The sequence below is a fragment of the Pinus tabuliformis genome, chromosome 8 (assembly GCF_031772625.1).
Source record: "Pinus tabuliformis cultivar Carrire ecotype Pingquan chromosome 8, CPIR1, whole genome shotgun sequence".
NCBI classification, from domain to species: domain Eukaryota; kingdom Viridiplantae; phylum Streptophyta; class Pinopsida; order Pinales; family Pinaceae; genus Pinus; species Pinus tabuliformis.
In genome coordinates, this window is record NC_142294.1 from 719,785,850 (window position 1) to 719,796,671 (window position 10,822).

Here is a 10,822-nt window from a genome sequence, read left to right on the forward strand (position 1 = left end):
TATGTTGGTCAGACATATTTTCCAAATCAAAAGTTTCTGGTAAAGGGTGCAAGGCGTTCCTTTAGGCTTGCATTATAGCTTCAATCAGTCTCCCAAGCTTATAATCTAAGAAACATAAATGTACTATTGTGAGTAACAAATTTAATAGAAATTATAGTTCAGAATGTATCAACCACGTCAATTATTTGAAAAATACATCACTCTTCAGTGCAAGATTGATGGATCATAAGAATACATAAATTGTCTTCTACAGAGTTTGTAATAATAATATCTCAATAGACCTGCCTAAATACTATCATTGAGTCTATCAATGAATGTCATCTCTAAATGTTAAACTTTAAAACTATCATAATTCTGTTTGAAATGAAAAACTCTTAAACTTCACATATACACTACAAGATATTTTCAAAAGAAAACTCCAAACTCGAGAAAGAGAAGAGAGGATTTTCTAATATCTTTATAACCTCCAAACACACTGCATGGTTTTATGTATACCAAGAGTTACACACAAATGGTTCAAGGGTGATATTAATTCTTTAAGAGTGACCAAACATTACTTTGAGTGCTTGCAACAAAATACATATGGTATATAATAACAAAGGTGGCAACCAATAATTCTTAACTATATTTTAGTTGCATTAGTCTAGGTTTTGAGGATCTTTTAGCTCCATGCTCTTTTCCATAAGAGAAGTTTCCTCCCTCTTGCAATGATTCAGATCACATGAAAAAACCATATAAATGAACTTATTAAACCAAAGAGAAAATGGATAATAGAAGACATTTTTTTTTTTTTATCTACTACAACTATAAACCATCTTGCACACCTATAGAAAACTGATTTATTATTTATCCCCTTAACCAAAGATTGACCTTCATTCCTTTCTATCAGCAGCAAGAAGAGAACCAAGTTGAATAGGGGCTTGAGTGCCAACCACCTTGGAAGACCCATAGATGGAGAGATCAATTCCCTGAGCCTTTTTCTTCTCAATTTGTCCCTTGATCTAGAAATAAGTAATTCTCAAGCCATCCCACCAAAACCAGAAGTAAACAAATGTGACTCTGTTATCCATCGATGCATAAGGGCCATTGAATTGCATGTAGTTTAACAATATGAAAATATAATACCTATAACCTTACCTTCAAATTCATGGTTGGCACCCAGCCTAGCTTTTCCTTAATTAATGTATATTCAGAATTTTGAACACGTACACCCTTTGGACCAGGAATGTGATGTATCAGCAACTTTTTATTCTCAAAGCTTGACACCATTTCAACCATCTCATTCATGCTGACCATTACATCACTGCCAATATTCACTGGGTCTCTAAAGTCTGATTTAGTCAACTTGGAATATCGACATAAAGATTTGTAAGAAGAAACAACATGAATATAAATAGGTTGAAAGAATTAGGTCCAAAACTGAATTTGAAAAGCCATTTCAAGATTGGGTACCTTAGTACATCCTCCACACATGCATCAATGAATGTAAAGGATTGTGTTTTCTTTTCGTCCCCCCCACATTTCAAACCTATCAGTAGATGTGATTGTCTTCCTACAAACAGTAGGAGCCTTAGTTAGTAAATAGTTCAAGTGAGAATGAGCTATAACAACTTAATCCTGCATAAGACAACTCTTCTAGCTGGGGAACCAATCTGGATCTAACAATTGTAGGACAATAATAAAAGGTTAATAACTAACAAATTAGTTACTATGATAAACCAGGTCCTATGGAATTACATCACTTCTCCAACCTACAGAGGCCACCGATATATCTAGAGTGTACCACTGACAAATCAGAGTGTCCTACTTCAGAGGTGTGCTCTTACAGTAACTTTCTGAATATTCAGTTAATTCTAATAGTTTAAAGTAACCTTGAAATCAGTTTGGACTACCATATAGCATCACAGATAAATGCTTCTCATCAAACATCCAAGCTTTTCCTAAACACATTTCAGTACTCAGATCTTGCATTGCCTTATGACCAAAATGTTATGTGAGAATCTGAGATAGCACCGAATAGCATTACCAGAGTTTTAAAGCAATATATGGCTACATACCTCAGCTGGCCAAGCATCAGACTCCTTCAAGCTCACGTTGGTCTCCAATTGTTTGAATTCGGGATAAATGCATGCACTAGAAGCATAGAAAAACTTGCAGAGCCACAAATAACTTATGAAGAGATATGCTATGTCGAGCGATCAAGCAGGCTGTGATCATGAGAGTAAAATGGTTATATTTTTTTGCAAATAATTTTATGTTTTGTGGGACTCACGTTGTGATCGTGAGAGTAAAATGTTTTTTTTTTTTTTTTTTTTTTTGTAAATAATTTTATGTTCTATGGGACTCAAATATTATCTGCACGATTTATAACAAGGTAATTTCAATTTTCAATAATAAAAAGTTACAGATAGTACTTGTATAAACTAGCATAAATCCATTTTAATTTCAAAACTGTCAAGCATTAAGAGGGATAAATCCCTTGAAGTGCAAACCTTTTCCCAAAGTTTTGTACTCTAGAATATATTTGCACCTCTAAAAAGTTATCCCTCTTGATACTTGGTTGGGCACTCGATAGAACAGGGTCAAAATGGATCTAGTTTGGCAAAGCAAAATGGAAAACAATGCAATCCAAAGTGCAGAAACAAAACAAGGTCTCACCTTTTAACACCATTGATTCACGCAGCTTCAAGGATGTTGAAAATGATCATGGTGTTGTTGTACATAATAACAGAGTGATTAGACTGAATGAATCCCATACCACCCATGTCTGCAGCCAAGTTGAAAACATGGCCAACTCCTTTGGTAACAACCAAGAAATTGTCCATAACTCTTAGATCCACAAGATGGAATTCATTGCAGAACATATCCTCAGTCATGTGCTCATTCTTCTTCCAATCAGAGGCAATAATGTAGTGCCCTTCAGATTTCAATCTCCGGGCAATACGGAAGGAAATGAACCCACCAACTCTAGTGATCGAAATTCTCAATTTTTCGCTTGGCTAGTATATACCTCTGTCCAGATTCTCATACTTGTATTCCCCATAGGTCACTCCACCAGCCCCAATGCTTCCCATGGTACTAAGTGAAAGGAGGATATATAACAAGTCTGCAATGACACAACTAGAGTAAGATATCATTCCATGTTTAAAATCCTCGAAAATAAATGGCAGCCAAGCAAAAAACCATATTAGCAATGACCATGAAAGCACTTAGATTCATAACCCACAATGCAAAAGTAGATGAGAAATACTGAAATTCAATGGAATTCTTGGCCTAAAATGGAGAAAAAGAACTCCAGACCATGACCCAAGAAGAAACTATGGTTCAAACCCTAATAAATTTTGGAGAAATCCATATCTGGTAAAAAAGAAATTGTAAATACTTAAACCCATCATCCAATGGGCATGAACTGATAGAAGTCAAAGAAACTTGTTCCAAAAATGAAGGAAAAAATGATCAAATCCTGGTAGAATTCATAAAATCCAGAGGAAAAAAAAACAAGTTCATGGTTCCATGGAGAGCAACAACCTAAACCTCGTAGGAATAACAACTCATTGCCTAACATATTCATGACCTTGGGGGACTGAGAAGCTTTCCCCTTGGACTCCATTTGTACATCATATGATTGAAGCCTTAGAGAAGATTGGAGGTATAAAATATTCTATTGTGAGGCTGATAGTAATGTTTTCATCTATAGATTTCTATTGTAGGAAACCCTTGTATTCTTGATGTGAAGGCCTTGTTTCATTTGGATAATGTAATGTGAGGATTTAGCGCCTCAATTTCCTAGTTTGAGTTTTGTGGGAAGATTTGGAAGTTGAACATGGGGTAGTCAGTGCCGCTTAGATACATGGGTTAGCTTTTTGAACTGTTTCTATAATTTCATATAATTCACATAACATTATTGGAGGGTTTACATGATAGACTAGATTTAGCCAAAAGTCACCACTTTCTAGTAAGTGTTTTTACAGCTGCAACTTGTAATTAAAGAAGATGTCTCTAAAGATGGTTGTGTTTTTATAAACCATCAATGGTAGCTTCAAACTCTAGTTCCTCAGGTTTGCCATTTCATATTCCAAAACTTGAAAGGATTGGGAGAATAATTTCAATGTAAATCATTTAAAACAACAAAGAAATAAACCACCACATTATGATCAATATAAAGAAAACTAGAGGACCAGAAAACTCCAAGGACTGACAATTTCCAAGAAATATGTGAAATCATGAAAGTAATTTTTTTGTGAGTTCAATAGTGCATATTCAAAGAATATGCCCTGTTTGCAAGGGTGCAAAACTAGATTAACTGTATGTGCTTGATGCACACTCTAATGTAAAGAGGTTTCAAAATTAAAATACTTTTTTATATATACAATCGTTTTATAGCAGTATGTCAGCATCCATAAACTCTAAACTTTGTTATGTTTTGAAACTTTCCATTTAATACTACATCAATCTCACCTTTGCTTTGATTTCCTTACTTCCTTTAAGGGGAGAATGATTAAAAATCCACATCATTATATTAAGTTGTTGGCTCTACATCCATTGAGACCAACTTTGGTCTATCAGCCTTTAAGGAAAAAGATGAAAAAAAGGGTAAGGAATTACTTAGTTTGTTTTAGAACCATATTTCTATGCTCAAAAATATTAAAGATAAGATTTCCTAGATATCTATAGTTTTGATGATCTAAAAGGTTAGGACGGTCAGTATTGTAGGGAATATTTTGAAATTGACATCTAATGTGGGTATATAATATACACAGGAAATTCTAAAAGAAAGTGTTTTTCATTCTCCACCTTCTTACTACCACCTCCTTCATATAAATTTGAACCAAAGAATTTGTACCAACCTTGGGCATCCCAGTATTGCCACTTGTATACATAATAACTGTAATGTCAGTAGCTACCAACAAATACATCAACAGGTTTCTCCCAACCCAAATGCTCAACCCTGGACATAGATAACACTGTCCAGCTACTGCTCCCTCCAGACAGAGATGGCTCAGATGTAATGCCCTCATCTTCCATGTAAATAACATGCTTTACAATATCCAATTGTGTGCTTATATAAATCAACTTTTTTAACTTCTTGTGATCATAAATCATTGTTTTCACTTCTGTCTATCATGATGGAGGACAATCCTAGATTAGAAAACAGAAATGCGGATAAACAATTGAAAGAGAACTTATAAAAAAAATCATTATTTTGCAACATACATTTAACAAAGAAACAACACTTGTTGGCATTTCTATCATTCATTCCATCATGCACCAATTCTGACTTAGAAATAACTAGTAAATACCAAACATGAACTATTAGAAGAAAAAGAATTACTTGGATGAAAAGGAAGATAAAATATTAATTCAGGTCTAGAAAATGCAAAGATTCTAAAGCATATAGTAGCCACAACATACCTTATAATTATTGTCAAATTGAGTAAAAATAGATGACACTAAATGAACTTATTTCTAACAGTGAGGCCATGAAAGAATCCTAGGTTCCAACCTAGGAGGAGCTTCCATTTTGTCATTGTGTTGTTATCATGGTGGTCTTTTCTAGGAGATACATCATTTTTCCATGGCACAATATTTGTTGAAACACACACCCGCCCATTGGCACACATGTTCATCTTGATTTAATCAGTTGATGATTATTTGGAGGTTGATCTATGGTTTTATTAGAACATTAACCTTTGTGCACACATGCTAAAGTTGATTTAACTATTTAGTTGTTAAATTAATTCATTGGATTACCTTTGATGTTATTGGCTTCAACACCCTACTTTCTCAGTAGTTGTTCACAGTTGGAGGGGTTATTTGGCATTTATTTGAATTTTTATTATTGAGCACTCTCAATTGGGAAAAACTTTCCAAGGATTACTTGATCATTTTATTGTTGGGGCAGTTCACAAATCCTCTTAGGGTGCACTCTCTCTTGTGCACATAGTTTGGGGAAATCAATTGATGGTATTGGAAACAACATAGTTTTGACGTGGACAATAATGAGTTTTAACCACCTTGACACTTCTACCTAGGGCACACTTCACGGGAAGATATTTTATTACTTGTTGGGAGGTTGAGGTAGTTACATGGCATAGCTCTCTAGGGTGCACCTCACCTAGGTTCTCTCTCATCTTATTGCATGGATATTTCAGCTACACTTGTAATATTTTGACATTCACTGGAGAGCTCCCTCACCTCTTTGACCTGACACATATATTATTTTATCAAGGTGGTTATGGAGGACATTATTGAGAGGCATGTGGCACCTTGGAGAGCTACATGTGGAACATTGCAGGCATTTACTTCATCTTACTATATTTGAGCATATTCTTCTAGGATACAATTGTGGAAATGTTGGAGATATATATTTTATTATTTCATTGGAGTTTTAGCATGGTCAAGACTCAAAACCCTAACTTTCCCTTATCACCTTGGATTTGTCTTGTTGGAGATATTCCACTTGCTATTTTGGGGTTTGACTACTACATCTCTTGTGGAGCACTCCATCTACTTGGCACCTTGCACATTCATACATGGAGTTGGTTGACTTGGAATTCACACATGTGGATTGGTTACATGCATTTCCTAGACCACTTGCTTTTTGGAGGTTGAAACTGTCCTAGGAGAAATATTTTATTGTTTTATCTCTCATGCACCTTGGAGGGTGCACTTTGTAAGCTTTCCTAGATGTACCTTTGTACACATCCCCCTAGGTTGAACATTATTTTAATATATTTTGCATGCATCCATTTTTGAGTGGTGAATTCTATGTGGACATTTTGCATGTTGACTTTATCATCATGCCTAATTTTAGTTGCACGCCCTCTCTTGGAGAGCTCCATTGTATTATTCTTCCTATTTTTGGAAGAGAGTGAGTTCTCTTCAAGAGGCTTGTGTCCACATATTGTGATATGGTTAACCATGGACTGAAGAAAGATATCACTACTACATTTTTATGATATTTGTTTGATTTGTGCATCATGTGCTTGAAGCCTTAGGGAATATTGGAGGTATAAAATATTATATTATGAGGTTGATAGTATTGTTTTTTGATTTTTGTGTAGCTTGGGACATACTCCAAGCCCTAGGGTTCGCAGTTTGGAGGGAAAAGTGCCACAAGAGTCACTTGTGGGCTTGGAACCCAAGCTTGGAGTTTTGCACCAATCATGTTTGGGGCATTTCCATGGAGCACTTTGGACATGTGATGGCATGATATGATAGAGAGCGAAAAGGAGAATCCAAAACTTCGAGAATCGTCGAATTCTGAGTTGTCCTTAGTGAGATATGAATTTTTGAAGTTAATTGTTGGGTTGACACCATAAGAGTCAAGGTTGGCTTAAGCTTAGTAAGCCTTCTTGATAGCTGGACAACCCTTAGATGAAGTTTTGGAGGAGCCCTCTTATGTGTATAAATAAGAGGTGAGGAGGAGGCATTTGAGCATCCATTTGTGCAACACACACAAGAAGAAAAGAGCTTGGTGGAGGAGAGGATTTTATTTTCTAGGGTCATGTTATCCTTGTGGGAAAACAATCCAAAAAAGGATCCAAGTATGCCCCAAAAGTCTTCAAAATCCTCTCAAGGATCGTTCAAAGTCAAAATGGTCGTGGCAGGAAAGCCCTTGGAAGGGCGGAAATACACTATCGAGAGGCTCAAAACACTCTAAACCATGGAAAAACCATTACTACAGGCTTAAACTGGGTGTCACACAGCAGTCGTTAGATTTGGCCGATCAACGACCCAGATCTAAGCGGCAAATCACATATCAGTAGGATAGAGGGGACAGTCGAAAGGCGGGTGCATGACACTGCTGATCAGCGATCACCGATGGTTAGATTGGTGGGTCGCATCAGAGGGAAGGACATGTTCTGTGGTATAAAGGACCAGGGAACGAGTGACTCGCGATTGTGATTTATCGCATTGCAATATCGCTATCGGCGGCAACCTAGGGACGAGGCCTAGTCATGGGCATATGTACGACCCGATGGTCCGGACCCAATGTAATTATATGCGATAAATGGATATACTTTCAAATCCGCAGAAGGCCATTTTAATGTATTTTCCATGTATTTCACTATGTAACGAAATACACAGGAACCTTGGCAGTCCTGATAGCGATGAAGTCCAGACCCGATGTGTTTTAGAGGTGAAATATATATATATATATATATATATATATATATATATATATATATATCTGTGTGTGTGTGTGTGTTTTCAGGTCCACAAAGGTTGATTTTTCATGTTTTTTAAGGTTTTTGCCATATTGCAAAATTACGAAGGGAGTAAAGGGACCATGCCATCTGCGATATGCGATAGCGACCCGAAGGGCGGGCCTGATGCGTAAATAAATAATTTTTGAGGAATTTTAAAGTCCCAAAGGAAAAAAACATTGGCAGGAGTTTACAACATTACAGTGGTTTCTGTGTAAAATAGAAAACGCTCATTATTAAACAGTTTGAAGAGAAACCGAGGCCAAGAGGCATCTACAGCGCAACAAAGCATGCCCAACTAACCCAAAATAGAAATATTATGGGCATCTACAACACAACATAGCTCGAATTAGATACATCATGGAGCAGCACAACACGACACAGCCGAAATCAACAGAAGAGATTGTGGGCATCTCTATCTAGAGAGAGCTCCCTGCCAGCACACCCAAAACATCTGAATGCAGTTATTCCTTTGTCAGAAGGAGAAAAACCTCCAAGCCATGCTTGCCTTTAGGGAATCAAACAGTTAAACAAGAGAGTGATTGATTAAGACCTCTCAAGCCTCAGAAGGCTGAGATCATTGTAAAGGATATAAATATCTAAAAACTAGATGTAACAGGGGTTCAACTTTTGGACACTATTTCTCCTCTTTTCCTTCAAGCTTCTCATCTTCATTCTAAGAAATATAAGCTTCTTTTGCCATTAAATGTTCAATGTCCATTCCCTTTATGTTTTTCTATGCTTGCACTTGAACAGTTTGTTCAGGTTTTCTATGTGTGTGAGGCCAGATAACTATCATCTTATCTCTGCTTTGATATATTAGATTAGCAAGCTTCTTTGCTACCTGTAGCTAGTCATTTGTATGTGTTATTATATATGCATCTGCCAGTATAGTCAATAAGTTTATTTGCTACCTGTAGCTAGCCATTCATATATGTTCATGTATGCAATCTGTTGGTACTGTTAGTATTCTCCATCTATCCATTAAATCTACAAACTATTGAGCATTTGTGGTCTAAAGCCTTGTGTTGTTGAGGGTGTTCATGCATGTCTTGAGTGGGAATAGAGTTGAAATGGTTATCTAAATTGATCCAAACCATCATTTATTCCAATAATTCAGAGAACAATATTGAAGATTACATGTTACCAGGCATCTCCGATCTACAACCTAGGAGAGTTTTCTAGAGTGCTAACATAATTGGCACCGTTGCTGGGGAAAGGAAACTAAAGCTCAGCTTCCTTGGGAAATAACACAGATCTAGCTTTGATGATAGACAAATTCTGCGCACATTTTTGGTTGTAATCATCTATTTGGCGACTCTACTGGAGGTCGAACCTCTTGGTGACTCCACTTCATAGTTGTGGCTCAGTTTGTGAGGTATACTCGGAGAAATCCTCAAAAGATACATGCTGACCTAGTATCTGATCCTGAAAAAATCATGAAAGAGAGAAAGGTATTGCAAAAAGGAGAATCAGGTTCAGGTACACCTAAACAATCTCCTATATCTCTACAAGAAAGGCTTGTAATAGAAAAAATACATTTTGAGAGTATAGCATCTAATACTAACAGTGAAGAAAAACTCTTAGAGATTCATAAAGCTCCTTATTCTTTAGGTTCTCCTTTTGCTTTAAGCCTAAAGGAAACCTCACCTCCTATCCATCATACTCCTTTAGTCCTGTCAGTCACTCCTTAGCCCTCTATCATTCAAACTGCCAGTACTCTTTTAGCTACCACAGCTATGGTAAGTCCACAAGCACTTACCAAAATGGAAAGAATCATAGCTGCTAGGTATGGACCTCTAATACGCCCCACTCCTTTGAATGCCATGCCTATTGGAGAATATTAGAAATATAGGCCTAAGTTTACTGGGACCGAAGGTGTTATTGCTGAAGAACATCTTGAGTCATTCTATAGCTATGCTGATAATCTGGACATTAGTGAAGATGATGTGTGGATGAGAGTTTTTGTCTAAAGCCTAGATGGAGAGGCTAGAAAATGGTTCAGAGAACTAACCCCCATATCTATAGCAGATATTGAAGCTTTAGATGATGCATTCCTAAAGCATTGGGGGCGTTAGTGTCAGTCTTTCCAGCCTTCCTCCAGTGATAAAATGTGCTCTTACAAAGTGATTTTGAAGTGTCAAGGTCAAATTTTGTCATTTCAGTGAGTCTTCAAGCAAAATTTGGTCACTAGGCATTAGGTCTAGGGTTTGTTTTCACTCCTTTCAAAGTTGCCCAAATGTCAGTCCATGTCATCATTCAGCTGAGTGTATCATCATTCAGAGGGTTTTCATCATCATATTAGGTTCCATTGGGTCATGTTACACCTTGTTCATGCTTCAGTTGCGCCTAGGCAAGGTCATTTCCCTCTCCTAGGGTTTTGAAACCAATTTCTCTTGGACGGTCAAATCATCGGCAAAACTTGTATCCAGATGTTCATACAGCTTCCCCTATCCTTAAAATACCCTATCAAATGCTTCCCATCCCTTAGATCCCCCAAATTCCTCATTTTTGCACAAACCCTAGTTTCTAGCTACAACCTGGCAATTTTCTAGGTTTGGCCTGTGTTTTGCCCTTTTGGACCCCTTCCCTTCACTCAATCTCTGAGATTC

At 36.8% G+C, this 10,822-nt stretch overlaps 1 pseudogene; it reads right to left on the reverse strand.

Annotated features, from left to right (window-relative positions):
* Positions 1-872: 872 nt before the first annotated feature.
* Positions 873-3,074, reverse strand: LOC149237613 (GDP-mannose 3,5-epimerase 1-like; annotated as a pseudogene).
* Positions 3,075-10,822: the final 7,748 nt, after the last annotated feature.